Source organism: Sminthopsis crassicaudata, chromosome 6, assembly GCF_048593235.1.
Source record: "Sminthopsis crassicaudata isolate SCR6 chromosome 6, ASM4859323v1, whole genome shotgun sequence".
In the NCBI taxonomy this organism is placed as follows: Eukaryota; Metazoa; Chordata; class Mammalia; order Dasyuromorphia; family Dasyuridae; genus Sminthopsis; species Sminthopsis crassicaudata.
The window spans coordinates 174,987,273-174,999,791 of NC_133622.1; the positions used below are offsets into that span (position 1 = coordinate 174,987,273).

The following is a 12,519-nucleotide window of genomic DNA, read 5'->3' on the forward strand; positions in this document are numbered from 1 at the left end:
TGACTTTCAAGTGAGAGTCTAGGTTTCTTTTTCATTAATCTTAATCATCTTTAACTTATCAAATCTATTACCTTGCTCTTGTTCAATACCAGTCCTTTGAAATCATGGTAGATCAATGAATTTATTAGAATTCTTATGTATTTTATAGTTGAATTCAAAGTGCTGCCTCTTACGATAAAAATTGTTTTCACTCTGTTTACATAAGTTATAACCTGCATTAGTTCTTGAAATCATCCAATTCATCATTTCTCACTACCAAAATAATATTCCATTATTTTGATATGCCAAAATAATATTCCATTAAATTCATATATCATAATTTGTACAGCTATTGCCCAATTGGTAGTATGTAGTTTCTGTTCTTACCACTACAAAAAAATAATTATAAACATTTCTGTATATATGGGTTCTGTTACCTTTTTTTGCTGATCTCTTTAATATATAAAACTAGTAGAGATAATACTGGATCAAAGTTGGGACTGATGAGTAATTTAAGGAACATGATTCCAAATTGTTTTCCAAAATGGTTGTAACAATTCACAGGTTCATTGTATATTAATGTATCTTTAAAATTTTATGCACTCCTATAACACTTGCCATTTCCTCCTTTTGTCAATTTTGCCAATCTGAGAGGTACAAAGTGGCATTTTGGAATTACTTTATTTTACATTTCTCTAAGTGTTAGTAATTTGGAGCATATTTAGAAATATGACTATCGATAATTTGGATGCCTTTTCATGAGTACTGCTTTTCACAGTCTTTAACCATTTATCAAATGGGAAATGGTTCTTATTATATATTTGAATCGGTTCCTTATATATCTTAGAAATGATATCTTTATGAAAGGAACATTCCACAAACTCCCATCACTACACTTACTAAATTATTCACCTAAAATGGCTAATTTATAATATTTACACATATTTTCCACTTGCATGTTTCTTTGTTTACAAGAAAATTACAGCAAGTGGCAGATGGATTTCTTTGTAGAAACAGAGGAATTCAAGATAAAAACATAACATCAGATAAGTGCTATCAGAAAAAAAAACAGAAAAGCCATTTTTAAGAGATTAGATTTGGAAATAGATACAAATAGTCACAACATCACAAGTTACACAATTTTGGGGCTTATAATTAATTCCTTAAGTTATAAATAGTCATCAGAGCTATATGTTACACAAAAGATAGTATTCCCAATGTCAACATTTCTGCTTTGGGCCTCAGAAAAGGTTATGGAATGTAGCAGAAAGAACAGTGAACTTGGAATTAGGAGAGAATTTCTTCTGAATCTTGCTTTTATAGTAGTCATGTACTCTCTACCCCTTAGTTCCTTCATCTCTGAAATATGAACTATAAAACTTGTGGTACTTCCCACATGGGTAGTCTAAAGAATAAATTTCTTTGTAACATTTAAAATTCTATGTTAGGAGATATTAATTTCCTAGAAAGAATGATTTTGTAGCAGCATCTCCATAGAAATGGAAAGGAAAAAGAAGTCATTAGAATAAGACCTATGGTTTTGTGTCATTAAGACAATGAATTTTTTCTAGTAGTAATATGAGAAATAGAAGTCTTTTATTGAGAGAATCACATTCTGATATTTCATGATAGATCCTGGGATTTAATAGAATCTACTTTGTATTGGGCATAAGCAAGAGTGTACTGACTTAAAAGCTAAATTCGTCTCCTCTCTTTATTAATTTCTGTTTTGATATCCCTGCTGTTTTATGCATTTTTAAAATCCTATATGAATCATATCTACATTCGTTTTGTCTTTAAAAAAAAGCTAAGTGGGATTCAATACAATAGTAATATCTAATATTTCTATAGTAAATTGTGTTTAAAAATTGTGTTTTCAGTCAAAAAGCATTTATGACAGACTTACTAAGACCTGGGAATACAGAAAAAAGGAGCAAATATAGCCTCTGCTCCTTAGAAGATTTCATTCTGTTGAGGAAGAAAGCATGAATATAAAAAGCTATATGATACAAGATCCATAAAGAGTAGACCAAAGACATCTTTATAGACATTCATCATATTGCCTGCTCATCACAACAAACCCAAGGCATGATAATCCTTGTTTTCTGAAGGAGTAAACCAAGGCTAAGTGAGCTATAGTCATGGTGTTAGGTTTATATAACTATTAGAGGCCAAGATGGAAACAAAGTCTCTAAGAGCCGTTTTATTCCATTTTATGGCAGTGCTTTTCTATAATGAGTTGAGAGAAAATATTTTCAACATGACATGCTTTATTGGTGCTAGTAATGAAAAATGAATAGAATTTCAGTTTAGAAAAGATCTAATGTGTTCATTTATAGCATCTTCTACAAATATAATAAAACCATATGTATTCTTTCCCTCTCTATTCTATTCTTTTAACCTGAATATTTGGAAATATGGCTAAACATAAGTTAGGAGCTGTGTGCCACTCAGCAGTTACAACATATGTGGCGTGAGATTTCAAATATGGGAAAAATATGTTTCTTTCCTTTAAAACAAAAACAAATGGATAGGGTACCATTCAAGACATTCTTAGCAACTGTTGGAAGATTGGTGCTCTCATAGAATTCTTAGATTTGTTTATAGTTTAAAAAGTAAACTCATCTCCTTTCACTTCTCTGATATTTAATATAAGTGAACCTAAATAGAAGCAATTCATTTCAGATAAAGAAGTTTATTTTCTAAACTTATAGGGTTTTAGAATTAAAAAAAAAACCTAAGAGATTGTGTCATTGTATATATTTGTTTTTGAATATCAGAATATAAACTCCTCAAGGGACAACACTGTTTTTGCTTTTTCTTTGTATCCCAGGAGTGACTGGCATTTAATAGGTGTTTAGTAAAGGCATGCCGATTGCCCTGTTCATTCACAGCATTTGTTTTTTTATATGAGATTTTCTCTTCTTCCTTTTACTTCACTTGTGCTTTTTTATTGCTATATTTTTGGGAAAAAAAAAAACTATTCCATAATGTTATCTTCTCTATCTCTTGTAATGGTTATTGGATGAATTGTTTTCCTGGTTTTGCTTACTTCACTTTGCATCATTTCACATAAATCTTTTCATGCTTCTGAATTCAGCATATTCATCAGTTCTTTTAGAATTTATTGTTCAATTATTGCAGTCATGTCTGATTCTTTGTGACCCCTTTTGGCAAAGAGTGGTTTGCCATTTCCTTCTCTAGCTCATTTTACAGATAAGGAACTGAGGCAAACAAGGTGAAATGACTTGTCCAGGGTCACACAACTAATATGTGTCTGAGATTGAATTTGAACTTAGGAAGATGGATCTTCCTGATTTCAATCCAGTGCATTGTGTCAGTTCATTGCCTCTTCTTATGGTACCTTATATATTTATGTGTCATGATTTTTTCAAAGCTATTTTTCAATCTACTTTATTTCATTATCTTAACAATGAAAATGTTGTGGTAAATATTTTGGCAGATATGAAGTTTTTATATTTTTATATACACAGCAGTGGAATATTTAGATTAAAGGGACATTTCATTTAATTATTATCTATTTATTTATCTACATGGATATTGTATTAACTCTTTTTTTTTTTTTTGCAAAACTCAAACTTACTTTCCAGAATGTTTGCATCAATTTACACCTCTACCAACAATGCATTAGAAAAAAAAAAAAAAACAAAAAACAAAAAACCAAAGTTCTTTGCTATAAAGTCTCAAAAGTCAACTAATTCTATTTTGGGTTATTTTTGTCAGTTTGATGAATGTGAGGAAAAATTCCAGGGTTGTTTTGATTTGTATTTCTCTTAATATTATTGGCTTAGAACATTTCCCTTATACTTGTTTATAATTTGTAATTCTTCATTTAAAATTTATTTGTTCATATCCTTTTTTCAACTTAATTATTTTCACCTTTATATATTCCATATATTATTTCTTATATCAATATTTGAATTAATTCTATGCACACATATGCATATGTGTATATGTATGTGTATATATACATATATATATATACATACTTACATATATATATATTTATTTAAAAAATTTTAAACATTCTTAGTGAATGGGATCAGAGCTTGATCAAAGCTTTCAAATGGAAACATGGGAGAAAAGTGAAATCTGGAAAGCAAAATACAATTAAGCAGTTAGAAGGACTAAATGATGATAGTGCTTATAGTCTAATGAGAATATAAAAGACATGTCTTTTCATATGTCTTCTTACTACCTTCAAGAGTCACAAATGGAATTAAGAAAGACAAGTTCAGGATCTGAGTGTGTTTTGTTACATTTTGTTGGTTCTAAAGGAAGAAAAAGAAATACATGAAGGAACAAATTAGAAAGAGAGTAAATTATTATTTCTCATAAGTGAGATAGGTAAATAGAAGAATATGAAAGTATGGTTGAGGGGGTGAGGTGAGTAAATATCCCACAAATATCATTCTTGTTCGCGCGTGCACACACACACACACACACACACACACACACACACACAATTAGTGTGGAAATATCTCAAATTCTACCATAAAAGAATAAAAAACAGAGAAGGGAGAAGTAAAATGAGAGTTTAAGAAGTTAGGGAGAAAATTTTATCAAGCAAAAGATATTTAAACTTCATTAAGTTTTTCATGAAGGGAAGATCAAAAAAGAAAGAAAGCAATGTTTATGTTGGACTGAAATAAGTAATTAAAAATAATAGGATATTAATGTAAAAATGTAAAAATTTCAGTTATCAAACAGAATTGGATACCATAATGATTTAGAAAATACAGTGATTCTTAAAAAAAACAAACAAACAAACAAACAGGAAAATCCTTGAAGCATAAAGTCTTACACAAGGAGTTAAAATGAAGGGTTGTAATGAAATGAATTGAAATTCAAGTATGTTTATTTGTTTTGTGTTAATTTTTTTGAAGTGGGGCTAATGATCATGGTATAAAAGAATCAAAAAAAATTACAAAAAGCCATTCTACTTAAAGGCATTGTCAATAAAGAAATTATATGAAAACTTATTATATTAGTCCTGAAGGACAGAATTAAATAACTAAAAAAAAATAAGATGGAAACTATAATAGGTGGAAATGGAAATCTCAATATTTTCCTCTCAAACTTTGACAGTGGGACAAAAGATAAACAAGAAATCAGATCCTGAATGATTTTTGAAAAGTTAGATATGATGAATTACTGCCAATTATTGAATGGAAATTGAAATCTTTTATATACATACTGTTTAGCTATGGATATGTTTTAAAAAACTTGATTATTATAGGGTATTAGAAATATCAATAATAAATCTATAGAAACAGAAACATTAAACCAATCCTTTACTACCATGAAGTGATATAATAGAAAACTTAAACTTCAATTAAACTTAAAACTTAAAAATATCACTGAACAAGCCTGATAGAAATTTTGGAAATGAGTGTGTGTGTGTGTGTGTGTGTGTGTGTGTGTGTGTGTGTGTGTGTGAATAACACTAAGGAAAGAAAAGTATAGACTGATTTCACTAGACAACATTGATTAAAATCATTAAATAAAATAGTAATAAAGGCTAGAGCAACTTATTAAAATATAATGAGTACCAAATTGAAATTATACCATGAATACCTGAAGAGTTGGTTTATTATTAGGAGTGATCATATTGATAACAAATTGATCATATTAACAAAAATACAAAAAAAACCACACATGATTTTGTCTTTATAAAAAAGAAAATTCTGAAAAAAACACATCAGACATTAAAAAAATACTAACTGGACAATTCCTTATTGTGGTAAAGATTGTCTATATAAAAACAAAAGTGAGCATTATCTAAGTACTAGGAGCCTTTCCACTAAATAATAATCTTTGCTGTCACCATTATTATTTGATACTACCCTAGAAATTCTAGGTAGAAAAATAAGCTATTAAAACCTCTCAAAACTATAGACATAAATAAAAGGAAAAATGAAATAAAATAGCTTCTTTTTACTGATATGTAATGGTTTACTTAGAGAACTATTAGACATTCAACTAAAATACTAATTGGAACAAAAACAGTTAGCCAAAGCACAGGATATAAAATAAACTCAAAGATTTAATCAGGCTTTCTACACATGGCAAACAGTATCCCATGGGAAGAGATAGAAAAGCAACATTCAGCATATCTATAGGATGTACAAAATGTCTGGAAGTGCATCTAATAAGATATTCAGGAATTTTATGAATATAACTGCAAAGCATTCTTTAGAGAAATGAAGATAGGAAAATAATTTAAAATATGTTAATTACTTATGATTTGTCAATGTCATAATAGAGCCCCTACCCTCAAGGAGCATAGATTCTTGTAAGGGAAGCCAGTGTGTGTGTGTGTGTGTGTGTGTGTGTGTGTGTGTGTGTGTGTGTGTGTGTATGTGTATGTGTGTGCATGTGTGTGTATAAATATATACAGAGAGAGAGAGAAAGAGAGAAAAGAAGAAAAGAAGAAGAAGAAGAAGAAGAAGAAGAAGAAGAAGAAGAAGAAGAAGAAGAAGAAGAAGAAGAAGAAGAAGAAGAAGAAGAAGAAGAAGAAGAAGAAAGAGAGAGAGGAGAGAGAAGAAGAAGAGAGAAAAGAGAAAGAGAAAAAGAGGAGAGAAAGAGATAGATTTTTAAGGCAGGACAGAGAAGAGGAATGAAATTATAAGAAAATTGATGAACATGTATTTTCTGGGAATGATAATATTTTTGGTTATTTTCCCTAGAGACAGAGGTCAAAAGTAGGATGAGGAGAAAAAGGAAGAATACGGGCCCAGTACAAAGATTGACAGAGAGCAGCTTTGTAGCTATTTGCCTAGATTAGACATGAAGAACTCACCAATTAGGAGCTGAAGGGATCCCAGAAAAAAACTGGAGTGCCAGGACAGATGTTGAGGCTAGAGTGGGGAAGCATAGAATGGCATCAAAATGACTGGAAAACAATTACACTCTTAGACCTCCTTTATAACTTTTTTGATTTATTTATTTTTTCGTCATTCCTTGTGATTTTGAAATTTTGTTACCTGACATTCCACTGAGGCCACGGATGTCCTCAAAGAACCACATTAGATCATATCCACTTCATTGAATCATTTATTTAGAGGCAGATAAAAGCTTGGAGACCATTTAATCCAAACTTATATGACAAAGAAGGAAACCAAGGCACAAAGAATTTAAAGTGCATTCATTCCCACATAACATTATAAGGATAAGAATAAGAATCATGTATACTCTTCAGATGAGTTGGGAGTTGGAGTTAGCTCTCAAGTCTCTTAGACTCACCAAAATATTTCTTAACTCCAAATCAGTTCAAACCCTGGGCGAAGTGATCTAGAGGCTATATTTTATACTCTTCCAAGATTCCCTTGAGAGTCTCTGTACAGGGGCAGCTAGGTGGCGAAGTGGATAGAGCATCAGCCCTGAATTCAAGAGGGCCTGAGTTCAAATTTGGTCTCAGACAGTTAACACTTCCTAGCTGTGTGACCCTGGGCAAGTCACTTAACCTAACCCCAGCCTCAGGGGGAAAAAAGAGAGAGAGAGAGAGAGAGAGAGAGAGAGAGAGAGAGAGAGAGAGAGAGAGAGAGAGAGAGAGAGAGAGAGAGAGTCTCTGTACATATTAGTTTTTTGGTAAATAGCTAGAAGACTCATGTGCCATTTATTTGAAAAGCTTCTGCTCAGTTTTAGGGAAAAAAGGGCAAAATTATAAATTTGGTTAGTTTGCAGTATCTGATATACTCATTTGGCTTCTTTCATGCAGGTGGCCAGGGCAGAGAATTAACATGTGTTTTTAAGAGTGGAAGCGGCCAACCATGTGTTGCCAAAAAATATCATTCCTTCCAGAATATACTCTTCAGCAGGCAGGACAATTTATTGCCAAGTAATATATGACTCGATGACTGAATTTTGAATTTTTAGAAATATTGAATGCTGTTTATATTTCCCTATTGGCAAGACATGAATGAGTTCCCAAACATCTGTCCCCTTAACTGCTTTTGCCAGTGTTGTGGTGGTTGCATGCAAAAGTAATTTTTTTATTCTTTTTTTTTGTTCGTGCTGCAGTGGGTTTTGAAACCCTGGGGCCCAGGCTTACCCAATCACCCTTTTGTGTCTTAAAATGACCAATGTATGTTCTTTTATTCTAGGCTAGAGGATGAAAAGAAGTCTTTTGGGAATATAGGTCTGTCCTTCATCTAAGGACAGAGAAACAGCTGCACTTATTGAGTTAAGGTGGGAAAATGCAGGGGTAGGGGGGATTGGGAAAACCCTGTCATCACATGGTAGATCAGTCTGCATATTGATAGAATAGTCTTTGTGCTTTATATACTATGTATTTTGTACTGACAAAGATTAAGAGATTAGTGGTTTTTGTGAAACTGGTCTATATATGGGGGTTCTTATGATTTTGTAGGATGGGAAAACACACACATATATCAACAAAAATACATATTTTTTTACTAAGTGCTAGACACTATGTTATTATGTGCTGGAAATAAAAAGAATGATTAAAGACAGCTTAAAGAAAGCCTCTGGGTTTCAGGAACTTAGTCTAATAGAGGAGACAATATGGAAACAACTATATACAAACAAGTTATATAAAAGATTAATTGGAAATAATCAACAAAAAGAAGGCGCTGGTATTAAGGGAGATCCAGAAAGTCTTCTCATAGAGGGTGGAATTTTCATATGACACAGATTGTCTTTAAGTTATATTTTTAGTGACTTCCTAGAGTCATCACAAACTTAGCATAACTTGGGCCCAAGACTTCTCACAAGGTTTATTTCATTTCCTACTGACACTGATTCCAATTTTCCTTTCAAGGTTTTAAGGTTTAATTCCTTTAGAGAAAAAAAAAATTACAATGGATGTTTATTATCCAGCTCTAACTTGGAAATTGCTATTTGCCTATTTGAAAGGATGAACAATAGAGATCAGGTACTTAGGAAAAATCTGTTCTATTATCTCCCCATTAGTGAGTTCTATGGGCCAGATTAACGAAAACTCTGATAAATCCTATCTAGCTAAAATAATTCTAGAAAGTTATTCTGGATAATGGATAGACTAGCAGTTCAGGCATAGCCTCATTTAGCTCTGAGAGGAGTTATAGAATTTATTGAAGAATATTGACCAAGTCATATAGGGTTTCAAATCTACATCAATATAGTGAGTTCTAGTACCAAGAAAATTATAGATTTTTGAAGTATTGACTCAATTTTGAAATTTAATGTTTTAGTAGATAGAATGCTGAGCCTTAAACTTACAAACTCCCAGATCCAAATTCTGCATCTTTTCCATGGTCAAACCATATTAAGACCTCTTTGAATCTCCATTACTCATTTATAAAATGAAGGAGTTCAATTAGTTGGTGATTAACGTTTCTTCTGGGAAGTTAAACCAGATGACATAGTGGATAGAGTTCCAGGCCAAGAGTAAAGAAGATCTGAGTTCAAATGTGGCCTCAGATACTCTGGGCAAATCACTTAATCACTTTTGCCTCAGTTTCCTCATCTATAGAATGAACAGGGGAAGAAAATGGCAAATCACTCTAGCATCCCTGCCAAGAAAATCCCAGATGGGGTCATATAGATTTAGACATGTCTGAACAACAAATACAAATCCCATTCTGGCTCTAAAATTGATTCTCTAAGGCTAAAACCTCAAGTTGTATTGGTCAGTGACTTGTCTTCCTTAAATTAATCTTGCAGTGAAGAGAGTAGGCATTTGCTGATGAATAGAAAGAATGCATCTTTTGAATGAGGAAAAATGTGTATTCATAACTAAGAACAGCACATTCCTAAGCTTTTGATATTTTGCAAGGATAGGAAATATGTGAAAACATCTCAATTCAAAGTCTTCTCTTCTGCCAAAAACTTTCTGAGATATATGAGGCCAAGCAATTTGTAAATCTCTTTGACACTTAACAAAATATCTTCTTTGAAGGATACATTCTTTGATTTTTAAACTACTTCTTAAATTCTAAAGACATTTTGTTTGGTCCAAGCAAAATGTTTGTATTTCCATTCGAAACAGAGAACTCTTCACTGGTCACTTTCTTCTCCTTTCTTCCCCATTTCAGTGCTTGGAACTTATATCCACTGTGGTTAAAAGACATTCTTCTCGTTAGGGAACTCTTTTAGAAGTCATTTTAGAAATTCAGTGGTAAAGTTTAGGCGACATCATCAGGGTTAGAGTTACATTAAAGCTACATCTTTCATTATAAATATGGCTATACAGATATTAGAAGGAAAGCAGAATAGCAACAAAGTGTCAAAAGAGAAAGAGTTCTGGAGTTGGAGTTGAGGACCTTAATTCTAATCCTGCTTCTGATATTTAATGGCCCCATAAAATAAGCAGGTTATTTAGTCTCTCTGAACCTTACCTTCTTCACTTTTAAATGGAATTAATAATAGTTATCCTATAGCATTTTTGTGAAGAATAAAACAATGTATGTGAGCATTCCAAACAACTTAAAAAGGTATAAAAACATTACTGCCATCATCATCATCATCATCATCATCATCATCATCATCATCATCATCATCATCATCATCAATTTATAGATGCCTCATTCATTCTCTACAATATTATATTGCCTCATAGTACTTTTGTAATCAGTGGACAATAAATAGAGTAGGGGCTTGTATTTCCTATACCTTTCAGGTAACTATATGACTATAGATGTGGTCCACTTGTGAAGAAATATTTTTATTTCCTCATATTTCCATAAAATTCACCCTTGATATATATGTATATTCACTGAAAGATTTCATTCTATAGATGACTCACTTTAAAAAAAATTAAATCAATGTCATTCAAGTTTTTTGTTCTATTCCTTTGAAACCTTCACCTTCTTAAAATGCCTTTCAGAACATTTTATTACTACTTTTGACATTATTTCACCTCCAGCACAAAGTTCCTTGGCACATACTTGGTCCATGCCAATCACATGGAGTGTTTATAGCTGGGTAATATTACTAATACTACTATAATAATTAGGAAAAAATTTCCAAAGACATCTTTTCCCTTTTCTTTTAAATACAAAATTATTGTTGATACTTAGGTTTATAAAACAATTTTCATATATATATTCTTCCAGTACTTTCCTATCTAGTAATTCCCCTTTTGTATCAATAATTTTTTAAAAGGGGGGAAAATAGTTTAGCTAAGTCTTCAGGACATTAAAATATTTAACTGAATCTGTACTTTCCACACAAAAATGTCAGCTTGTGGAATGAAGGGAGAGATGTGTGTTTTCCCAAGCATTCTTTAGATCAAAATTTGTTCATTATAATACCCAGATTTCCTTATTACTTGTTAGCCATCTGATAGGTGTAGGATAGTGACTCACCATTGTTTACATTGTAGTAGTCATTAGTTTTGCTATTTTCCTAGCTTTTCTCGCTTTATTAGTCATCACTTCATATGTGTGTGTGTATATATATATGTATATACATACACACATGTACATATTCATATAATGTATAAGATGTATAATAATATATAATAGTCTCTATATATAATTTATTATGTATATTGATACAAAAATACATAATAAATTTTGTAACAATCATATTGATTTGAGTTTTAAATTCTCTTTATGCCTCCCTCCTTGAGAAGGTAAGCAATTTACCTGATTACATGATACTGATTATACATGTGAGCTCACTTTTGTGAAGGGTCCTGCTATTTTTTCAATAAATGTAATAAAAAGAAAAGAAATGCATGAATGATGAAAAGGTATTTATTGAGGGTCTACTTTGTGCAAAGTACTATTTTAAGTCCCAGGCAAATGGAAAAAATAAAACATTCCCTAATCTCAAGAAGTTCATATTCTAATTTGTCTTCCCTCTGATATTACCTCTAATCAACTTGTGTATATCATTTGAACATACAGTACTTGGTGCATACTAGGCTTATTAACAACTAGACTTGAAGTACTTTTGAGGTTTGAAACAAGACTGATCAATGTTGCTGTCTCCTCACCACCTGTAGGATGTTCACATAATATATAGGATAGAAACTCTTGCTTTCTTTTGTTTCGCCTCCCTGCATTTTTTTTACAACTGCTAACATGAACTTGGCTGTCACTATGAGTGAACTAAGCAAACACATTACACTTTCTCTGCTGAGCTTTTATGATTTTCCAAGTCACATAACTCAATAGCTATGCTCTTCCTTTGGAACTACATTCTGTTTTGCTGATGTTTGTATTCATAGAATGTCTTTCTCCTGAGGAACTTTGTATAAACTGTCTTTAAAATTTTATTCACAGAAAAAGTATAACTTGTTCTGTCACCAAGTATACCATTTCAAAAAGAAAAACTGTCACTAATTCAATTCCTTGTTGATTGTTAGAGTTCAAAAATTGGACATCAAGAATTAATTTGAAATTTGCTTTACATCATTATATCCATACCTTACTTTTAGCATGTACGATCTGAGAACAGGAGCAATCTTTATCTTTACATGTTTTTGTATTCTTAGCCTACTTAGCTTGGCACATAATTGATGCTTAATAAATATTTGCTGCCTCTCTATCATCCTTTCTCATATGAGTT

The 12,519-nt window shown here is 31.7% G+C and overlaps 1 protein-coding gene across 3 annotated transcripts in view; it reads left to right on the forward strand.

Annotated features, from left to right (window-relative positions):
- Positions 1 to 12,519, forward strand: part of PRDM5 (PR/SET domain 5) — a 215,331-nt gene that overhangs the window by 158,261 nt on the left and 44,551 nt on the right. The gene's annotated exons all lie outside the window — the stretch shown is intronic.